The 23,517-nt window shown below is 41.1% G+C and overlaps 1 protein-coding gene across 2 annotated transcripts in view; it reads left to right on the forward strand.

The window, feature by feature from the left end:
- Positions 1-2,060: 2,060 nt before the first annotated feature.
- The window catches only part of tbx21.L (T-box 21 L homeolog), a 68,946-nt gene continuing 47,489 nt past the window's right edge, over positions 2,061-23,517 (forward strand). Inside the window, exons 1-5 of one of the 2 annotated variants that reach the window (XM_041576497.1) lie at positions 2,061-2,740; positions 5,626-5,672; positions 8,061-8,156; positions 12,203-12,278; positions 14,637-14,714. The gene's annotated coding sequence lies outside the window, so the exon portion shown is untranslated. Of the gene's footprint in view, positions 2,741-5,625; positions 5,673-8,060; positions 8,157-12,202; positions 12,279-12,391; positions 12,608-14,636; positions 14,715-23,517 lie in introns of those variants that run through there. The other variant, XM_018234747.2, reaches the window with a different exon arrangement.

Genomic DNA, 23,517 nt, shown 5'->3' on the forward strand with positions numbered 1-23,517 from the left:
GTGTGTTTGTGTGTGTGTGAGGTAGGGATTGTACCACAGACTGTGTGTTTGTGTTGGGCAGGAATTTACCACTGGCTGCATGATGTGTGTGAGATAGACTGTACCACAGGCTGTGAGCTTGTGTGTGTGAATAGGAACTGTACAACAGGCTGTGTGTGTGAGGTAGGGACTGTACCACATACTGTGTGTGTGTGTGTGTGAGGTAGGGACTGTACCACAGACTGTGTTTGTGTCTGTGAGGTAGGGATTGTACCACAGACTGTGTGTTTGTGTGTGTGAGGTAGGGACTGTACCACAGACTGTGTGTGTGTGAGGTAGGGATTGTACCACAGACTGTGTGTTTGTGTTGGGAAGGGATTTACCACAGGCTGCATGATGTGTGTGAGATAGACTGTACCACAGGCTGTGAGCTTGTGTGTGTGAATAGGAACTGTACAACAGGCTGTTTGTGTGTGTGTGAGGTACGGACTGTACCACAGGCTGTGTGTTTGTGTGTGTGAGGTAGGGATTGTACCACAGACTGTGTGTGTGTGAGGTTTGGATTGTACCACAGACTGTGTTCGTGTGTGTGAGGTAGGGACTGTACCACAGGCTGTGTGTGTGAGGTAGGGATTGTACCACAGGCTGTGTGCTTGTGTGTGTGAATAGGAACTGTACAACAGGCTGTGCGTGTGTTTGTGTGTGTGAGGTACGGACTGTACCACAGGCTGTGTGTTTGTGTGTGTGTGTGTGAGGTAGGGATTGTACCACAGACTGTGTGTTTGTGTTGGGCAGGAATTTACCACTGGCTGCATGATGTGTGTGAGATAGACTGTACCACAGGCTGTGAGCTTGTGTGTGTGAATAGGAACTGTACAACAGGCTGTGCGTGTGTTTGTGTGTGTGAGGTACGGACTGTACCACAGGCTGTGTGTTTGTGTGTGTGTGTGTGAGGTAGGGATTGTACTACAGACTCTGTGTGTGTGCGAGGTAGGGACTGTACCACAGGCTGTGTTTGTGTGTGTGAGGTACAGATTGTACCACAGACTGTGTGTTTGTGTGTGTGAGGTAGGGACTGTACCACAGACTGTGTGTGTGTGTGAGGTAGGGATTGTACCACAGACTGTGTGTTTGTGTTGGGAAGGGATTTACCACAGGCTGCATGATGTGTGTGAGATAGACTGTACCACTGGCTGTGAGCTTGTGTGTGTGAATAGGAACTGTACAACAGGCTGTTTGTGTGTATGTGAGGTACGGACTGTACCACAGGCTGTGTGTTTGTGTGTGTGAGGTAGGGATTGTACCACAGACTGTGTGTGTGAGGTAGGGATTGTACCACAGACTGTGTGTTTGTGTTGGGAAGGGATTTACCACAGGCTGCATGATGTGTGTGAGATAGACTGTACCACAGGCTGTGAGCTTGTGTGTGTGAATAGGAACTGTACAACAGGCTGTTTGTGTGTGTGTGAGGTAGGGGCTGTACCACAGTTTGTGTGTGTGAGGTAGGGATTGTACCACAGACTGTGTGTGTGTGAGGTTTGGATTGTACCACAGACTGTGTTTGTGTGTGTGTGAGGTAGGGATTGTACCACAGGCTGTGTGCTTGTGTGTGTGAGGTAGGGATTGTACCACAGACTGTGTGTTTGTGTTGGGCAGGAATTTACCACTGGCTGCATGATGTGTGTGAGATAGACTGTACCACAGGCTGTGAGCTTGTGTGTGTGAATAGGAACTGTACAACAGGCTGTGCGTGTGTTTGTGTGTGTGAGGTACGGACTGTACCACAGGCTGTGTGTGTGTGTGAGGTAGGGATTGTACTACAGACTCTGTGTGTGTGTGTGTGCGAGGTAGGGACTGTACCACAGGCTGTGTTTGTTTGTGTGAGGTACAGATTGTACCACAGACTGTGTGTGTGTGTGTGTGAGGTTTGGATTGTACCACAGACTGTGTGTTTGTGTGTGTGAGGTAGGGGCTGTACCACAGTTTGTGTGTGTGAGGTAGGGATTGTACCACAGACTGTGTGTGTTTGTGTGTGTGAGGTAGGGATTGTACCACAGACTGTGTTTGTGTGTGTGAGGTAGGGACTGTACCACAGGCTGTGTGTTTGTGTGTGTGAGGTAGGGATTGTACCACAGACTGTGTGTTTGTGTTGGGCAGGAATTTACCACAGGCTGCATGATGTGTGTGAGATAGACTGTACCACAGGCTGTGAGCTGGTCTGAGGGTAAAGACTGTACCACAGGGTGTGTGTGTGTGTGTGTGTGAATAGGGACTGTACCACAGCCTGTGGGGTGTATGTTTGAGTGTGAAGTAGGGCCTGTACCACAAGCTGCGTGTATTGTGTCTGGCAGGAATTTACCACAGGCTGTGAGTCTGGGTAGGATAAGCACTTACCACAGGCTTTATGTGTGGCAGGGACTGTAGCACATGCTTTGTGTATGTTTGTGTGAGGCAGGGACTGTAGCACCTTTAGGTTGTGTGTTTGGGTGGGATAGGGACTAGACCACAGGCTGTGTGTGTGAGGTGATGATTGTCATTGGCTGTGTGTTTGTGTGGTGTAGATACTGTATAAAAACTGTGTGCACTAGGGTAGAGCCATAGGCTGTGTGTGGGGTTAGGACTGCACCAAAGTCCTTTTGTATGGGACGGATAGGGGGGGTGGAACAGAAAATAGCATTTTGGTGTGGCCTTCCAGGGTTGGAGTTTTAGCAGAAGGGGCCTCTGGCAATGCAGGAAGACTGGAGGCCTATGTGACGGGGAGGTAATTACATAAATCCAACCTGCAGATGTTATTTACCTGCAACTCACACCAACCCCCAAAATCCACAGATCAGAAACAGCCACAGGGCTGCCAGTCTGACATCACTGGTGTACATATTGCAATGACTTTAATGTCCTTTAGCAGCCTTAGCGTATGGTGATCTCAATTACAAAAAGATCCCTTATCTGGGAAACCCCACATCCCAAGCACCGAATCCACTATTTGGGATTCGGCCGAATCCTTTGTGAAAGATTCGGCCGAATACCGAACGGAATCCAAATACTAATTTGCATATGCAAATTAGAGGCGGGAAAGGAGAAAGTGGGTAAACTTTTTTTACTTCCTTGTTTTCTGATGAAAAGTCACACGAGTTCCCTTTCCACCCCTAATTTACATATGCAAATTCAGATTCAGTTCGGCCAGGCACAAGGATTCGGCCGAATTTGAATCCTGCTGAAAAAATCCGAATCCCAAACTGAATCCTGGATTCGGTGCATCCCTAGTAATAACAATACATGTGTAGCCTTACAGAGCATTTGTTTTTTAGATGGGGTCAGTGACCCTATTAGAAAGCTGGAAAGAGTCAGAAGAAAAAGACAAACTATACATAATGAAAACCAATTGAAAAGTTGCTTAGAATTGGTCGTTCTATAACATTATAAAAATGATCTTAAAGGTGAACCATCCCTTTTATTCTTCATTCAGGTTTAAGGGATACTGTTATGGGAAAAAAAATTTTTTCAAAAAAACCAGTTAATAGTGCTGCTCCAGCAGAATTCTGCACTGAAATCCATTTCTCAAAAGAGCAAACAAGATTTTTTTATATTCAATTTTGAAATCTGACAAGGGGCTAGACATATTGTCAATTTCCCAGCTGCTCCTGGTCATGTGACTTGTGCTCTGATAAGAAGAGAAATGCTTTCTGGCAGGCTGCTGTTTTTCCTTCTCAATGTAACTGAATGTGTGTTAGTGGGACATGAGTTTTTACTATTGAGTGTTGTTCTTAGATCTACCAGGGAGCTGTTATCTTGTGGACATATCGGAGGGAGATCCGCTCGTTTGGCGACATCGCCAAACGAGCGGATCTCTCCATGTATGGCCACCAATAGGGAGCTGCTACCTGGTTACCTTCCCATTGTTCTTTTGTTTGGCTGCTGGGGGGGAAAAGGGAGGTGGGTGATATCACTCCAACTTGCAGTACAGCAGTAAAGAGTGATTGAAGTTTATCAGAGCACAAGTCACATGACTGGGGGCAGCTGGGAAATTGACAATATGTCTAGCCCCATGTCAGATTTCAAAATTGAATATAAAAAAATCAGTTTGCTCTTTTGAGAAATGGATTTCAGTGCAGAATTCTGCTGGAGCAGCACTATTAACTGATGCGTTTTGAAAAAAAAATTTTTTCCCATGACAGTATCCCTTTAGTTCAGTTTAATAATGATAGTAACTATAGCCAGGTTTTACTTCCTATATATTATACTTTATGTTTACAAAATAGCCCCGGTCTGTGGATACATCGGGCCACAAGGAGGATAATTATACTCTGTCAAAATGCCAATTACCAGTAGAGGAGGTTATTAAATCAAAAATACCATTTCAATTTGTAATGCTGAAGTAGGGAATAAAGTGTCCCATTCCTCATTAGTTCATTATGATAAAGGGACATTACAAAGGGAATAGGTTTGTGATTCAGTGGTTTGTCCCTAGAGAAGCAGATCTGTATGGTTGAGCTGTCTGTATTTCTTTCTGTCTTATATGTCTGGCCTTGGGCAGTCTCCCCTATCTGGACCTCCTTTGCCAATAGTATATAACAATACCAGCCTATATATTAATGAACTATATGAATCAGGGGAAAGCCAAAGATGTCCAGCCATGCTGTACCTTCCCCAGTACCGGCCAACTCTTTTAATTTGTGACAAGTTATACTTGGACTGTACCCAGGACCACCATCAGAAATCACAGGGCCCCCATACAACAAAATTTCCTGGGCCCCCTGGGCTGCGCCCACCGCAAGCCCCACCTACAGGTCTGCCCACCCCACAGGTCCGCCCCCACCACACAGTAAAAAAACAAAAAAAATATTCCCACATGTTTATTAAAAATAAAAAGATATTGGTGATCAGGCCCTACATAAAAAACATTTGTGGCCAGGGCCCCCCAATTAAAAAATATTGGTGGCTAGGACCCCACATGAGAAAAAAAAAATCGGTGGCCAAAATTGGTGGCCAGGGCCCCCACCCCCACATTATAAGAAAATTGGTGGCCAGGGCCCCTTAAACGTCCATACCTTCCCGAAGTCAGCAGCTCTCAGAAAGATGGGGCCCCGGCTAATCAAGTAAGTGTGGCGTGGCAGGGCCCCCCTTACCCTCGGGGCCCCCTACAACTCTCCCCCCTGCCCCCCCCTTGTGGCTGCCCTGTCTGTACCCAATAGGGAACTTATAATTGCATCACTCAATACATTGCTCTAATTAGAAGTTCCAGGGCCCTACAGTAAAGTTGTTACCTGCGATCTGTTTCTCCATTTAATTGTGCTTCATCCGCTACCCCTATTGGGCCAAACCCTTTCCAAAGTCACTATTGTAGTCATTCAGTACAGAAAGTGTATGGTTACGTCAGTCTGGTGCTCTCAAAGATGGAAGTCGGATGCATGTCATTGGGGTATTAGTATCTTGATGTCTGGTATCAGCCTCTCAGTTCTCCTGCTTGTCCTTTATGCCGGTATCATAAGCCAGAGAGGGACACAATTCAGATCATTGGTGCTATGAATATGGATGATTTAATTTCACATTGTAGTTGCCATTGCAAACATAAATTACATTTTAAGTATGGCACTTAGTCAGACTTTTATTGGGTAACTTCTATTTATTACTTCTATTTCTTTACAGGGCACACAAGGCAGACACTACCTCCCCCAAAGGAGCTGACTCTTGCTGTAAGTAACTAAATACAGGTATGGGATCTCTTATTCAGAATGCTCGGAATCTGTTTTTTTTTTCTGGATAAAAGATCTTTCTTTTTTCTGCACACCTTAAGCCAGGAATCCCCAGCTGTTTTCACCCATCAGCCACATTCAAATGTAAGAAGAGTTGAGGAGCAACATAAACATGAAAATAGTTCCTGAGGATACCAACGAATCCTGTGATCAGTGTCGGACTGGCCCACCGGGATACCAGCAAAACTCCCGGTGGGCCCAGGTTTCAGTGGGCCTCTTGCTTCTAAACATTTGGCCTATTTCATGGCCATTCCCTATTTCTATAAGAACAAAGGGGCTAAATAGATGGAACAATAGATTATAGTATGTGTCACGTCGGCACCCTACACCAGAACAGATGCCAAGCACCCTGGTCTCGGCTCGACTTCACCAGTTAAGTGACTGCCTCGGGAGGAGCCCTCGGCGTACTCAGATGCCACCTGGACTTAACGAGAGGTGCAAGGCATAAGTTCTGGCAGGCAATGGGGCACGACTGTTTTACAAGGATGCTGGAAGATAGGAAGCCACAGGAACAGGCAGGCCGGGCTAGCACAAGCAGAAGAATAGTCAGACAGGCCAAAATCAGGATAGAGAAAGCGTAGAATGGTCAATGGACAGGCAGAGGTCAGGATTGGAGATGTCAGAATAGTCACAGACTAGCAGGATCAAGATTGGAGAGTTCGGAGTTAACAGACAGGCAAAGGTCAGGATTACAGAGATCAGCGTAGTAAATCAGGCAGGCAAGGGTCAAACACGGTAGATCAGGAATCACAAGTAATAGCACCCAGGAACAAGCTAATTTGAACCTAACAACGGGCAATTACCTGAAAGCCAAATTCCCCTTTTATACATTTGAAATTCGCGCCAATTGCGCGCTGTCATCAAGCCAGCGCGACTGCGCCTTTAAATAATGTACGCGCGCGGCGCACGCGCCCTAGAGGAACCGGCATAGGAGGAAGAGGGAGCTGCGCAGCGGGCGTCCACGCCGAAGGAGCGGCAGTGGACCCCGCTGCCCACTAAACCACCAGGGTAAGTCCTGACAGTATGTAAAGAAAAGATAATAGGACAATAGAGGTTGAGTGAGGAGAAGGAAAATAATACTGAGAGTGGGCCCCTGGTGTCCCAGTCAGACACTGGCTGTGATTGGCTATTTGCTAGCCCCTATGTGGACTGGCAACGTACAGAAAGCTCTATTTGGCAATACAACTGTTTTAATGCAACCAAACCTTTCCTCCAAGCCTGGAATTCAAAAATAAGCTCCTGCTTTGAGGCCACTGGGAGCAACATCCAAGGGGTTGGTGAGCAACATGTTACTCATGAGCTACTGGTTGGGGAACACTGCCTTAAGTCTACTAGATAATCATAAACATTAAATAAAGCCAATAGGCTGGTTTTGCATCCAATAAGGATTAATTATATCTTAGTTGGGATCACGTACAAGTGACTGTTTTATTATTACACAGACAAAGGAAATCCGTTTTAAAAATCTGGATTATAATGGAGTCTATGGGAGATGGCCGTTCCGTAATTCAGAGCTTTCTAGAGAATGGTTTTCCAGATAACGGATCCCATACCTGTACAGCACTTTTTATTTTATTACTGGTGGACTTCTATGTGAGATTCTCAGTTTTTCACCTATATATGTTTTTCTACTCTCCATCCACTTGGACATTTATACCTCTTTTGTTTTGTTTCCTGTTAAAAACCAACTCTGTTTCTATTCTTGCCTCTCCATCGCCCCCAAACACCGCAATCCCACATGGAGAAAATATTGCTGCAATTCTGCCAAACAGAATGATAACCATATCAAGGGCTCATTTACACACACAGGTGCCCATTGCGACCAGTTTAAAAGCAAAATGAAGGCAAATATCTGATTGGTTGTTACGCTTGCTCTGTTTAGCTCCTACGCTCATGAATGAACTCTGGGTCATTTTCTTCACGTACAGAATGCTGAGACTTTATCAGACATTGATCTGCAGAGTTTATTGATACACATTTATACACGGTTACAAGGGAGCATTCTGTTACTGCTCTGTCCATCTGTCTGAAATGTGCAGTGCAGTTATGGCTATACGATGTATATTGCCCCTGCATCGAGAAGTATCAGAAACGAATGCATCTACATATTATGTGTTGTAAACCCGCCAGAAGATGTCACTGTCATCATGCAGAGCCCTCTTGTAAGCAGGGTGTTAGGCAAGGAAAGGATACCAGCACAGCCATACATTGAACTTGGCTTAAAAGTAAACATACTCAAGATACTCTTCTGAACACTTTTGCATTTTACACTCAATTTCTATTTTTAGTGCTTTTTGACGTCTTCTAAAACCAGGCTTTCTCTTTCAGGATCAAGGCATCTATGTCCCTGGGTCTAACAGACTATAAAGGCAGCACAGTGAGTCAGAAAGGGTCGACAAGAATGACAACCTGCCCTAAGCAGAGGTGATGCCCATTATAATTAGAGAAAACCACACTTGCATTGACAGATATTGAACTGAAGATACAAATGCAAAGAGACTGCAGAGAAGGAAGGAAAAAAACAGTCACAGGACACTCCTCCCAATCAGGTCCGGACTGAGAATTAAAATAGGCTCTGGCATTTCAGGTACACAGAGGCCCAATGAGCCCACACAGAGGCCCACTCATCCCCCACCAGCCACTAAATACTGACTTTCAATGGCACCTTATAGCAGCCCCTCTGGAATTTGCCAGAACCCACAGATTGCCAGTCCGGGCCTGCTCCCAATCAGTTTAGCACCACGTAGGGCACATATCTTGTTTCTATTAGTGAGTACTGTATCGGTAAACTTGATCACAGAATATTTCATCCATGTACATCTGTGTTTATGCAATGCTTACATTACTATTTCATCTCTAAAACCTGCAAACATTTTATTTAACAATAAATGCTGCCACTAGATGGCGAATATGACCAAATAAAAATAATTCAGTCTTTTGCACAACAGTGCAATTAGGACAGGAATAACTGGAATTACCGTATATACTCGAGTATAAGCAGAGTTTTTTCAGCCCCCAAAATATGCTAAAAAACTCTACCTCGGCTTATACTCGGGTCAAGTGCAAAAACGGTCGCCGGCGTCCAAGAATAGTCTCCAAGAATAGTCACTGGCATCCAAGAATGCATTTCTCACCCTAGGCTTATACTCGGCTTATACTCGAGTCAATAAGCTTTCCCAGTTTTTGGAGGTAAAATTAGGTACCTTGGCTAATACTCGGGACGGCTTATACTCAAGTATATACGGTATGTCAAAATGTTCAGCTGTATGTATGTATAACATTATTTGTAAAGCTCTGTTAAGGAGCCGCAGCACTGTACAATGCATAAAAGTACAATATATATAAAAGTATTCAGAAGGAAGACAAATCGCACAATACATATACACAGAATTCATATCAGGACAAAGAGATTAAGTGCTATGTTGTAAAAGACACAGTGGGAAGGAGGTCCCTGCCCCGTAGAGCTTACAGTCCCAAGTAGATGATGACAGGCAATGTCGATAATACAATAGTTACCAACTTAACTGGTTGTCATTTAAACAGAAAGGAGTAAACTCATGCTAGTGGCAAGCAACCTCTGACAAATAAAGGGTGTTTTAAGTAACTTTGAACAATGTTTTGTGTGCCTTCCTATGGTAAATAATCCACAGCTTACATATCCCAACGAAGTGTGTCGTACAGCTCACCTACCCACAGCTTTTTTTTATGCTCCCAATAAAGTGTCTCAGATAACCTACCTAACCAAAATAAAGAACAACACGTTACCCAAACAATACCTTTAAAGGGATACTGTCATGGGAAAAAAAATTTTTTTCAAAATGAATGAGTTAATAGTGCTGCTCCAGCAGAATTCTGCACTGAAATCCATTTCTCAAAAGAGCAAACAGATTTTTTTATATTCAATTTTGAAATCTGACATGGGGCTAGACATATTGTCAATTTCCCAGCTGCCCCAAGTCATGTGACTTGTGCTCTAATAAACTTCAATCGCTCTTTACTGCTGTACTGCAAGTTGGAGTGATATCACCCCCCTCCCTTTCCCCCCCCCAGCAGCCAAACAAAAGAACAATGGGAAGGTAACGAGATAGCAGCTCCCTAATGGTGGCCATACACGGGCAGATAAAGCTGCCGATATCGGTCGTTTGGCCACGATATCGATCGGAAAGGTTGGATTTTTACCCGACCGACCCGTCGGAGCCACTTGGCGCATCGTAATTCGATCGTTCGGCCATACGGCCGAACACTCGAATTACCCCCGATATAGCCACGCAGTTTAGTGGCATATCGGGGAAAGATCCGCTCGTTTGGCGATGTCGCCAAATGAGCGGATCTTTGAGTCTATGGCCACCTTAACACAAGATAACAGCTGCCTGGTAGATCTAAGAACAACACTCAATAGTAAAAACCCATGTCCCACTGAGACACATTCAGTTACATTGAGAAGGAAAACAGCAGCCTGCCAGAAAGCATTTCTCTCCTAAAGTGTAGGCACAAGTCACATGACCAGGGGCAGCTGGGAAATTGACAAAATGTCTAACCCAATATCAGATTTCAAAATTGAATATAAATAAATCTGTTTGCTCTTTTGAGAAATGGATTTCAGTGCAGAATTCTGCTGGAGCAGCGCTATTAACTGATTCATTTTGGAAAAAAAATGTTCCCCATGACAGTATCCCTTTAAAGTGTGTGTATAGTAATATAGTCATTTCACCAGCAGAGGGTGGTAAGTGACAGAACAGTATCACTAGTAAAATAATTAGCTTGTTTAAAATAAACAGGGACAGACAACATATATAGATTCATAGAGAGATAAATAGAGCTTGTATATGTTATATCTGTATATTGTAATGTTATTTTAGATGTTTAGAACATTTTACAATCTGGAGCTAAAACTGTCCTGTGTAAAAATGCAGGTAACATTACAGACAGTCCAGATGTATGAATGGTAATAGCTGGAGGCAACTTCAGTGCACTTTTGATTATCCCAAAATCGCCATGCACATTCTTTATTACTGTAGGGGGCTGTGGCCCAAGTGCTTGATCAACTTAAATATTTCCATCAAGCACTTTTATTACTTAAAATCCTTGCAAGTCACCTTACTAAAGAAAAGTCAGAATAAAGTCCCTCCAGTGAAATTAGATGGTCTTCTGACTACCTAACAGCTCCAAGAACTTGTTTGAAGTCCATCACTACTCTCTGATTCATAGACGTGGTACATAATATACTATGGGGAACATTGTTCAGTGCTGCCCTCATGGGTTAGCATACCTCCCAAAATTTTGGAAGTAAAAAGAGGGACAAATTTTTTTCTCCGCACGTAGCGCAGCAATTTTTTGACCACACCCCTTTCTGTGGCCACACCCCCTAATTACCATGTTCGTTTTACAAAATTTGGCAGGTTCTGAAAGTTTGAAAATATTTCTCCTTATCTAAACTGTGTTTTTGTGTCTCAAAATTGTTACAAAGTATCTTATTTGCACCTGTTAGCTGTTCTGGGCTCTCTGCTAAAAGCCAATTAAGTGAGAAACTTTGTTTCTTTTTCTGGCTGTTCAGTGCAGAGAAAAGAGGGACTTTCCAGTACAAATGAGGGACTGCGGGTTGAGCTGTCAAAAGAGGGACTGTCCCTCCGAAAAAGGGACAGTTGGGAGGTATGGGTTAGTAAGGGAACCTAAGGGAAGGGAATTGGGTTAAAACGTCTGCCCATGCAAAGGTTCCATTCATTTTTACTAGGGATGCACCGAATCCACTATTTTGGATTCGGCCGAACCCCCGAATCCTTCTGGAAAGATTTGGCGGAATACCGAATCCGAACCCTAATTTGCATATGCTAATTAGGGGTAGGAAGGGAAAACATTTTTTACTTCCTTGTTTTGTGACAAAAAGTCACGCAATTTCCTTCTCCGCCCCTAATTTGCATATGCAAATTCGGATTCGATTCGGCTGGACAGAAGGATTCGGCCGAATCTGAATCCTGCTGAAAAAGGCCGAATCCCGAACCGAATCCTGGATTCGGTGCATCCCTAATTTTTACACATCCTCGCACACTAATATTCATAAAAGTATATAGAAAAAAGGGGCCTGCAAGGATTGGTCCCATGGGCGAATGTGGATCTGTAACTGAGCAGCCTCTTCTTTGAGAATTGTTTTACATTTAATAATAATACCAAGCCAATAGACACTCATCACCTTTTCATTAAGCCCATCTCCATTCTGGTCCTTAGATGTGGGGTATCCTGAGAGATACAAGATAGTTCAGAATACAGGATTGGCCAGAATGGGCAGGGTACCCAATACGCACTATAATGTTCTGGTTTCCATTCAATATTTTAATAATTGTATGTGGTTTCAGCATAAACATGCTCCAAAAATTGAACTGTTACGTTGCCCTTATTTCATGTACCTGTTTTTGAAGGTAATGCTGCACTTGAAAGTAATATTTTACTTACTGTCTCTTCACATTCATTGCTAGGTCTCGTGTGAAAAGAGTGAATTCAGCTATCCGTATCTCCCCTATAGTCTCCGACTGAGGACACTGCAGACAAAGGGTAACCATTTTACAGTAGATTGTCAGCTTTTTGCATACAAAACCACTTCTGATTATGAGAAAAAGGTATTTCCTGCCAGTTCCCCATCTCTATTTATTAGAACGTGTTGAACGGTGCGGAGGAGAGGTGTGAAACAAAGTGCGAACAAATGGTTTTATAGTGGGCCTTTGATTACTAAAAAAAAAAGTCAAGATAATGTGCAGGGACCCACACATCAGAGAGGTGATCTGAACCTTCACAATGAGATTTTCTATATGAAATGCAAGGAGCAGTGTCCAGGCAGTACATGTTGGTTTTTGCGAAGTGGCACGCACAGAGTATAGGCGCAGGTAGGTGTATATGAGTGTGTGCCTGCTGCATCTCACGCAACATGGGCAACTAAAGTTAAAAATGTTTTTTATGGTTACGCTGTGAATACGCAGTATAGCATAGATAGTTGTATCCTGTATTTACTTGCAGTAGTAGTCTAGCTGTAGAGTAGCACACACTACCAACAGACTTGCATGAACAATTTTTAATTATAACAGGTTTTGTTACAATCTCCATTCATGCAGCCTAAATGAACTGAGCCATGAAAGCAATAGCCCTTTTGTTCTACCAAAATAAGTAACAATTTGAGTGCAGCACACACGTTATTATATTTCACATATGTGGGTGTGTTTTAAAGCCTCTTCATTAAATGTAAAAAAGTAAAAACTGTGCATCCAAACAAAATGTCCCAAAAAATACTATTCTTTTTACATTTAATGGAGTGCTGGTCTTTCTTCACCTCGCCAATGTAAATTTACTAGAATGTGTTAAACTGCTTAGTGCAGTAAAATAAAAAAAAACATTTTAATAGGGTGTTAGTGCTCAGAGCAGCACTGAGCAGTAATGCGATTCTAAGACATTAATCCCTGATAAAAATCCATTTTAATTGAGTGTTAGTGCTCAGAGCAGCATTAATACGAATCAAAGAAATTAATCCCTGATAAAAAATGCATGCTAGGGTAATAAAGCACAAAAAAAAGTAAAACAAAAAATCATTTTAATAGGGTGTTAGTGCTCAGAGCAGCACTGAGCAGTAATGCGATTCTAAGACATTAATCCCTGATAAAAATCCATTTTAATTGGGTGTTAGTGCTCAGAGCAGCATTAATACGAATCAAAGAAATTAATCCCTGATAAAAAATGCATGCTAGGATAATAAAGTACAAAAATGATTTGTTAAATAAAAAAAAAAAATCCATCAGTAAGCATCGTTAATGATGTTGATAAAAGTGGTCATTGGTGTTTAACTGAACTGAATCTGAGCACGAATCTGAAACTTGGGCTTGCGTATTTTTCGCAAAAAAAACCCTCCTGAAAACTGAATATTTTTATCAAATTTATCAAAGAAAAGAAAACAAAAAGTTAAAAATGTAATTTAAAAAAAGTTGCAAGTAAAAGCTGTCGAGTTTTTTCTTATGTAAAAGTTAATGTTAGAGAACTTTTATTTCTCCCTTGAAGGCAACGTCGGATCATCTTAGATTTCTAAACAACCGAATGTGAAAATTCTTTATTCAATCACCAGAACATTTTGTCGGAAAGTTTCTGAATGGCATTTTTTAATGCTTTTATAGTTATACAAATTATTTGAAAATCGGTGAATGCGGTGCTTCTAGTATTCGATTTGTCTCCTTGTTTATTAGGTTGATTACTATTTCCCAAAGACATTTAATATTGACGTAAACTTTTCGAAAGAGAAGCGTGGTGCTTGTTTCTATACACCTAGGTTTTTTGCCACCCCCATTTTTGTTTTTTTTGTGGCACTCTCAAAACATAAAATGCGCATTCGATATCTAGCATTAGAAAGAAATGTCAAGCTTCTATGTATCAAGAAACTGGACGAGTAGGCGATTTTCTCCTAAAGGCGGCACTTACCATTCAGAGAGGGTGCTGCCTGGGTGTAGATGATCCCCCAAAAGGTTAGCACTCAAGGGACACGTGGAAAAAAAAAAGCAAATAAGGCTTTATTTGTATATGTGAGTTTTAGTCCAAAATAAATCTTATTTGTTTTTACTACAAGTCCCAGGAGTATCCTGTTTTCTTTTTGCAAGGGAACTTCTAAAGCCATATCTTTACGGTATGGAAAAAATAAAGCTTTTTTGCCATTTTATACAGTAAAGAGTCGGTTTTCTGCTCTTTATGTGCACCCAAGATTCTGTCAAATGAACAAACACACCACAATGGAAATAAAAAAAACAGCTGCTTTCTATTTGCAGCATGCGGCACATTTCTGATAGACTGTGGATTGTCCATTGATATTTATATATGTATAATACAAAGAGCATACCGGGAGTTCTAATATGTATATATATTTATTTATATTGTTTCCAGATATAACCACAGACGTCCATGCTGCAGCCCATCTTGCTCGTGAACTCGGCTTCGGTACTTCTGCTGTAGAAAGGCTGTGTATGTATAAATCTAAATATACCTTCATGCAGAGAAATGACTCGGTTAGTATGTGCGCTGAATGACTCCAAGCAGTTACAGCTAAGTGTATATATATATATATATATATATAGAGAGAGAGAAATAGGCAAAAATAGGGATCTGTGGGGAGCTCCAACTACATTTTTAGGAAGGCAATAAATTGTATCTCTAAACCACAACAGTACACCAACACCGCACTTACATTTACAAGACCGAAATCTGAGCAGATATATCTGTGCAAATATGTCTGTGATGACAAAGATAACCTGGGCTCATTTAGTAAAGTAGTGTGATTAAGAAGAACATAATCATGATCTGACTTTTTTCCAAAGGCACAAACATTTGTAAATTGTGTTTAAATAGGGAAAAAATTTCACCTGCGACAGAAGGGGCAGCAAAAATAGCAGGACATACTGTAGGCATACACTTAAACATCCTCCAATTACGCTTGATTCAAGTATGTGCCTATAGGAGAAACACTGAAATGGAGCCCTGTACCCTGTATAAATCACCTGTTCAAGGTATGTGTTGGGTGCTCATCAGCATCTGCTGCTGCATTTTGTGCCTCATGCACCAAGTATAGATGAGCACAAAAAGGATGGTGCGATTCTGCACCCATTTTAGCACCTAAAAATAGTAAACCGCCATACAATATTATACAGAACTAACAATTCCTCAGCCCAATATTTATATCATGTCCCTTTCTGTTCAGACGCTACTACTATCCATCTTCCAGTCTGCCATTCAAGCCACTGGCTGTTTGCTAGGGTAAGTAGGACCCTAGCAACCAGATAATTCCAAACTGGAGAGCTGCCGAATACAATGTTAAAGGGTATGTTCACCTGGACTAGCTTCTATCATGTTTTTTAATTTTTCTGCCTGGGGGGCACTTCCCATAGGAACCAAGGGTTCAATGTTATTGCTATTCATATTTTTTATTTATCTTTACAGACCCTTTACCTTTCTATTTTAGACTACAGACTGATGCCTGATTACTAGGGCAATTATGCCTGAGCAAGCAAAAGCTTAAAGGCTAGAAATAAAAAAACAATTAAACATTTTAAAAACCCCTTAAAGAAAACAAAGCATCTGACTAATTTCTAATTGTTTTTGCCTAATTTCTAATTATCTTACCAGCAGCTTTTTTTCAAGGTGTACGACCCCTTTTAACAATTGAAAACCACAAATAAAACTAACGAGCACTGCCGGCTGTCTTAGAATGCCACTGTCCTTATCATATTGAAAGTTCAAGGTGAACTGCCCCTTTAACGCTAGTAACCTTTTCTCGCTTGCTAAAAATGCACTCTCTTTCACAAAGAAAATGGCATTCCAACAAACCGAAAAAATGATGTACGTAGTACAGCTCTATAGTTGTGGCGCAGCACCAATGCAATTACTGACGTACAAAACACACAAGTCATTGGGGGTCCGTGGAGTTTATTGTAATTTTAAATAAAATACATCGAACGAGTCCCATTTTTATCCCAATGTTGGCTGCAGTTATCCAGTTCAGTAATATTAGTGGCTCAATTGCCTTCAAATCTGTCGGGGTGAGACACATTATGCTAATCAATAACAACACTGTCCCACCACTAATCATAGTAATCCCTCTTTGGACATATAAAATGACGGCTTAAGGGCTATTGCCCCTTTCTGCCAGTTCCCCTCCTTTCCTTCCACCCCACCCAAGCTGTGGGTTTGCTATACACTATACATCTAGGTACTGGTTTCCTGAACTGCAGTGTTTATGTCCCCAACTCTTAAAAGAACAAGTTACATCATATCTTCCTACCATACTAAGGGCCCATGTTAACCCCCCTGCTCTGCTAAAAGCACCGAATCCTTTTCATGCAACTTTGCTTCTAGCTCAGGTTTGTGCTGTGTAGGCAACAAACACCATCCGTTTTTAGTTTGTCTTGCTACCCTTGCGATTGTACAAAAAAGGATATTGTAGCCACTGATCCCTTATAGCATCAATACACAGGCAACAAATGGTGTGCGCAGAATATTCTGCTGCACAAACATAAAATAGTAGAGCTGCACTTATTCCACCATTCTACACACCTGTTAATGCCCACCACTATTGTATAATCAAATTTTCAGTAATAAAACCTCCTTCCATGCCCTTGATTTACAATATGACCACAGAGTTCCCACTGAGCCTCCACAGGGGTTACTTCCCAAAGGGATTGTTGTGTAAACACTCTACAAATGAGCTTGTATTCTCTATGATAGTCTTCCCTCTACTTAGAGTCTATGGTCCCCAACCAGTAGCTCGTGAGCATCATGTTGCTCCCCAACCCCTTGGATGTTGCTCTCAGTGGCCTCAAAGCAGGAGCTTATTTTTGAATTCCAGGCTTGCAGATATGTTTTGGTTACATAAAAACCAGATGTACTGCCAAACAGAACCTCCTGTAGGCTGCCAGTCCATATAATGGATACCAAACAGCCAATCACAGCCCTTTTTTTGGCACTCCCATGGACTTTTTCATGCTTGTGTTGCTCTCCAAATCTTTTTACATTTAAATGTGGCTCACAAGTATAAAAGGTTGGGGACCCCTGACTCTACATAAAACAAAACTCTACCTCTATAAAAGCAGCCGACAGACCGAGCTTATTGTGTGGGGCCCTCCGATCTGTTTGTTGATGTGGTCCTGCGATCCGACCGCCCGTATTGCTTTAATTATGATCCGATCGTTGGCCCTAGGGTGGGCATATCGGGTGGGTCTCTATGGGGGTTAGTTGCCAAACGCCGAATGCAAAAATCATGAAAAATTCTTGATTTCTTTTTTATATGAAATCACAAAATTTTTTGGGAATTTATTAAACCCTGAGGATGGAAAAGTCAGAATCTGAAAATCCGGCATCTTAGACCTGTCGAGGTGGTTTATAAGTCAATGGGAGAAGTCCCAATGATTTTTTGATGTGCGCTGGGTTTCGTGCAACACCTTGAAGTTTTCTGGTGAAAAAATCAGATTTTTTCCCGAAAAGCAAATTTCGGGCAAATGTTATAATACATAAGTGCAAAAAAACCACAGCGGATTTGATTGGAGTTTGTAGCAGAAAATATTGAGATAAACTGGGACTTTGATAAATAACCCCCTATGTGTATGGCCACCTTTAGCCCTAATCTCCACTGATTTTTTATGTTAGACTCCCTGCTGCCCTGATCTCCGCAACTGGTATTCTGTATTTAATGCTTCTTGTACCCTATTAGCTGTAACCCAAGCAACTTGTATTCTCTAAGCCTGGCTCACTATTACTTTTGCTTTCTTAATCCCTGATAACCTGTATTACTATGCTATACTCCCATCTACTTGTTCCCTCTAAGCGAGGGATCCCCAACCTTTTGAACCTGTGAGCAACATTCAGAAGAAAAAAGAGTTGGGGAGCAACGCAAGCAGGAAAAATGTTACTTGGTGGTGCAAAATAAAGGCTGTGATTGGCTATTTGCTAGCCCCTATATGGACTGGCAGCCTATAGGAGGCTTTGTTTGGCAGTACATCTGGTTTTTATACAACCAAAACTTGCCTCTAATTCAAAAAGAAGCTCCTGCTTTGAGGTCACTGAGAGCAACATCCAAGGGGTTGAAAAGCAACATGTTACTCACGAGCTACTGGTTGGGGATCACTGGTCTAAGCCCTGATCCCAGCTACTTGTATTCTTTATGTTAGGCCCCTTCTACTTCTACTTGTTATTATACAGTATGTATAATATATAGTGAATAAAGTACCCCCTCTTGTAAAATATAAGGATATTATAAGTTACCGAGGAGTTTCATGACCATATAAAAGTAGGAGGCCGAAGGCCGAGTGTTTTTATACAGGTCATGGAACTCCGAGGTAACTTCTAATATCCTCATATTTTACAACTGGGGGTACTTTATTTATTATAATACACAAGTTTCAGTGAGTCATGTGACAGAAATGACATCAGAACTCACCGTTTATAACTGATGACATCAGAACTCACCGTTTATAAGGATATCATTTACAGGATATTCATAGCTTTTGTGTATTATATATATATATATTAACCCTTATCCAACCTACCTACATGCATTCTCTATGACTGACTCCCTCTTTCACATTCTTAAGCTCCCCATAGACACGATTCTTCTTGCTGAACGACCAATTTTAGGGAAGTCCGACCAATCCTTCGAAATGATCGTGCGGTTAGTGGGATTCGAACGATCGTACATCTTACGATTTTTCGGCCGACATCTGTCAGGAAATTGATCGGCCAGGTCAAAAAAAGCTTTGTGGGTCCCAGTGCAATGTATCTATGTTTGCAGGGCCAAGCAGGCAGCTCCCCTTTGTTTTCCTGACAAATTGGTCTTTTAAGTTGATGGTCAATTCGTACGATCGTTCCGAGAAGATCGTGGTCTCACGATCAGGATCTGATCTTTTAAAAATCTCAACATCTATGGCCAGCTTTAGCCAGTGTAGCCAGTGATACCTACTACTTGTATTATTTATGCAAGACTCCCGTCCCATCTACTTGTATCTGCTAAACCCTCATCTTGTATTGTCTGTTAGGCCCCCTGATCCTAGCGACCTACCCACCATAAGTAGATCAACAGGTTAATGGCACACCTATTATTTTTCTACTGGCATATTTCAGCTGCTCACTAAAAATTCTCCATGTCTCCTGTCATTGACATATTTGTTACCTTCCCATTTTTGCATAAACCTAAGGCTGCATTGGAGAGAAATGGATAAAATCTATTTTAAAATTCATTTCAGCCAGGAAACCCTTGTCTTCTCAAGGACAGACGAGTCGCATCTATATCACCCATGTCGTTTTATGGCATTATAAAGTAGACGCTAGGCAAATCATCTGTAAAACGGGGTAGATCACTGAACCCGGCAGAAATGTGGAAATCATATACATTGAATCAAGACTGGCCACAACGGGACTCAAAGCCCAGGTATGAAAATACTACAGGCCCTACAGAATAGTCAAATTCGGTCTTGTTTTCATCCACAAGGTACAGGAAATATTTGGTCAATGTAAATCCTCAATGGTAATGCTAATGATGTTTAACTCCACACTGGAAATCACACATCAGAAAAAGAAAACATTGCCCTAGTAATATATGATTCGCTTCAGATGGTGCGTCCACCCAACAAGCGGAGAGTCAATCCGCTAAAATGCATATAAATATTCCAACAGGGTCACACTCGTTTTCAATAAAACGTAGCATTTATTCGAAACGCAATAAAAACATGTTAGTCGTTCATGAGCAATACACCGCAAACGTATCTGTTCAGAGTCGATATGAATAGCGACGTTTCGGTACATCCCGTCCCCTTTCTCAAGCACGGCTCTGCCACAGAGTGCAACAAATAGAAACGTCCATTTCTTACATCGTGTTAGCGCATGAAGACGGAAGCGACGGAGCCGGTTGTCATGGATACGCGTATCCCCAGATATCGCGCATACATGAAAGCGGATACACCTACAACCGTCCTAGTAACCATGGGGAATATTACATAGCAACATCAGATTAATTTCAATAATATAATGACAATGGCAGATGTATTAAAGCATATTATAGCATATATATCAATACTTACAAATCGCATGGGTAAAAGCTCTCACAAAAATAGGTGCAAATCAAAATCTCGGTTTAACCCTCTGGGGGCCAATGTTCTTAGCCTATCAATCCACTGAACCTCAGTTTTTTTTTTTTTTTAATATCAAATTACGGTCACCCCCCCTCTTTTTGGTGGAGGGATATATTGAATTACCCTAAACTTTAAATTGTCAGACGTGTGTCCCATATCAGTACAATGTCTTGATACAGGTAAAGATCTATTTTTCACATTGATGGTTGATCTATGTCGGGAAAACCTATCTCTGACTTTCTGAGTGGTTTCACCGACATAGATCAATCCACACGGACAAACCAGCATATAGACCACAAAATTCGGTATTGAATCCACGTATTTTATATGTTCTCCTATTCTCGTTATCACTAAACTCAGGACCAACTAATACATATTTACATTGAGCACAGCCTTTACATTTGAACATGCCTTGTCTTTTGGATCCCAGAAATGTCTCTTTCTTACGAGGTAAACCACTTTGTTACCTATTGTGTATATATAGGTATATTGTATATATATATATATATATATATATATATATATATATATATATATATATATATATATATATATATATATATATATATATATATATATATATATATATATATATATATATATATATATGCGAAAAAGTAGTAGCGCACTCCAAGGTCTTCTTTTAGTTAAAATTAATTTTTATTAAATTAGTGGCATAAAAATCAACGTTTCGGCTCCTATCTAGAGCCTTTCTCAAGATCAAATCTTTGATCTTGAGAAAGGCTCTAGATATTTAATAAAAATTAATTTTAACTAAAAGAAGACCTTGGAGTGCGCTACTACTTTTTCGCATGTTTTACTGAACCCCAGGAGCAGCACCCAGGCAAGGTTGGGAAAAGTTTGAAGAATTAGAGGAGTGCGGACTGTGGAGAGGTATATATATATATATATATATATATATATATATATATATATATATATATATATATATATATATATATATAGTGTATATGAAACCAATGTGCAATACACATACACACTGAGCTTTGCCCTAATGGAGAAGTAGCTGAGGGGGGGGGGCATGAATTCTACAGATATGACAGTTACAAAGACAATTAGCACCATGGCTAAAATGCCTTTCATTTTTCTTTTGTATGCAAAGCAGATACTGTAAATAATATATGTCTATTTTAGGCCCAGCATATAAAGCCTGACATTTGCTTGTCTTCCTGTGTTAACTCTTTTATTGAAAGTATAACTGAAAAACACTCCGCACACTTATGTGGCACATCAACAGAATATCCAAACATTCCAAATGAAAAATCCGTTTACTGCAAACCAATCAAACCAATCTATATCACCAGCCTATGAATAAAACGCCATCATTTACAATTGAATCTCCAGTTTGATGGTTTTGACATATTTATTTCTTGTCATTCTGAGTTTTCATTGCGCACTCAAGGTAGGAGCTATTTATAAAAACATTTATATTGATAAAGTATAGCTTAAAATATTTACATGAATGCTGTACGTAATTTGTGGTAGTGTCCCTTTAACTCTCAGTGCCACGTTTCCCTCCGTAGGGTCAGTGGTTCTTACAAACAAAGAGCTGTTTAAATGTCAAACTGGAGAGCTAAAAAGGTTAAATAACAACAAGTAACCAAAAAAATCAAAGAGGAAATACAGATTGTCTGATTGGGTTGGTATTTGCCGCACATTAAGGGGCTGATTCATTAAGGGTCGAATATCGAGGGTTAATTAACCCTCGATATTCGACTAGGAATTGAAATCCTTCGACTTCGAATATCGAAGTCGAAGGATTTAGCGCAAATTCTGCGATCGTACGATCGAAGGATTATTCCTTCGATCGAACGATTAAATCCTTCGAACGATTCGAAGGATTTTAATCCAACGATCGAAGGAATATCCTTCGATCAAAAAAACTTAGGAAAGCCTATGGGGACCTTCCCCATAGGCTAACATTGACTTCGGTAGCTTTTAGCTGCCGAACTAGGGGGTCGAAGTTTTTTTTAAAGAGACATATCGAATAGTCGAATGATTTTTACTTCGAATCCTTCGATTCGAAGTCGTAGTCGAAGGTCGAAGTAGCCCATTCGATGCTCGAAGTAGCCCAAAAAATACTTCGAAATCCGAAGTTTTTTTTACGAATTTAGTGAATCGGCCCCTAACTGTCCCTCCATGGCTGCAAATTGTCTGTGTAATAGTTGTTTATATTCATAGAAGGCACGATTAAGGGGAAAATATTAGTATTTTCCCATTTTTAAATGTATTAAAATATATAAGTTCTCCGGCCCATATCACCCTTGTTAGGTTCCCATCCATCCTTGTTATGTTGGGACAGACCCATTTCAAATATTTCTGTTCAGAGTCCCTTTCTGCAGCTATTGGCTCAAGAATGTCCCTGTTTTTTTGGCCCACTCACCCCACAAGAGGGAACCTGTTCCTAGAGGCGCGGAACCAATTTGTTAAACCCAACCCGAAACCCACATCCGACCCACAAGTACCTTATCCGCAACCCGATCCGCGACCCGCTGGCCATAAAGAAACAGGAAGTGCTGTCATTGTAAACCGGAAATGACATCATTGGAAGTAGGCGTGATCAGAAACAAAGACGTAACACTCGCCATTGAGAAGACCCACGACCGAACCGGGACCCGCAAACCGGAGAACCTGACACTTCTACCTGCAACCAGCAGGTCTTTGCGGGTACCCGACCTGTTCCCTCTCTACAGGACAGGGACCTCTTTCCTATTGTGTCCTGTAGCATATGGCACTTAGGGGGCGATTTATCAAAGATTTATCAAAGTTTGGATCTAAGTTTTTTCCACGATTTCAAATTTTTTTGCACAAAAACTCACAAATTTGAGTTATATTTTCAAAAACTCAAATGTTTAGTATTTATTAAGCATAAAAAACTCGAATGTAGACATAAATGGGAGTTATTCTAGGCAAAGTTCAAGCCATTTTTTTAATTAGAAATTTTTTGAGCTTGTAAACTTACAATTTAGACTTTTTGAAGCCCATAAACTCAACAAATTCAAGGTGTTCAGGTTTTTTACACATTTGTATTTAATCAAGTTTTTTTACATTCACATTTTTTTATTAAATATGCAAATGTTCTAGTTTTTTTTTTTAAATTGTGACTTTATTCGAATTAGAAAAAACCATTC

Source organism: Xenopus laevis, chromosome 9_10L (assembly GCF_017654675.1).
Source record: "Xenopus laevis strain J_2021 chromosome 9_10L, Xenopus_laevis_v10.1, whole genome shotgun sequence".
Taxonomy (NCBI): Eukaryota; Metazoa; Chordata; class Amphibia; order Anura; family Pipidae; genus Xenopus; species Xenopus laevis.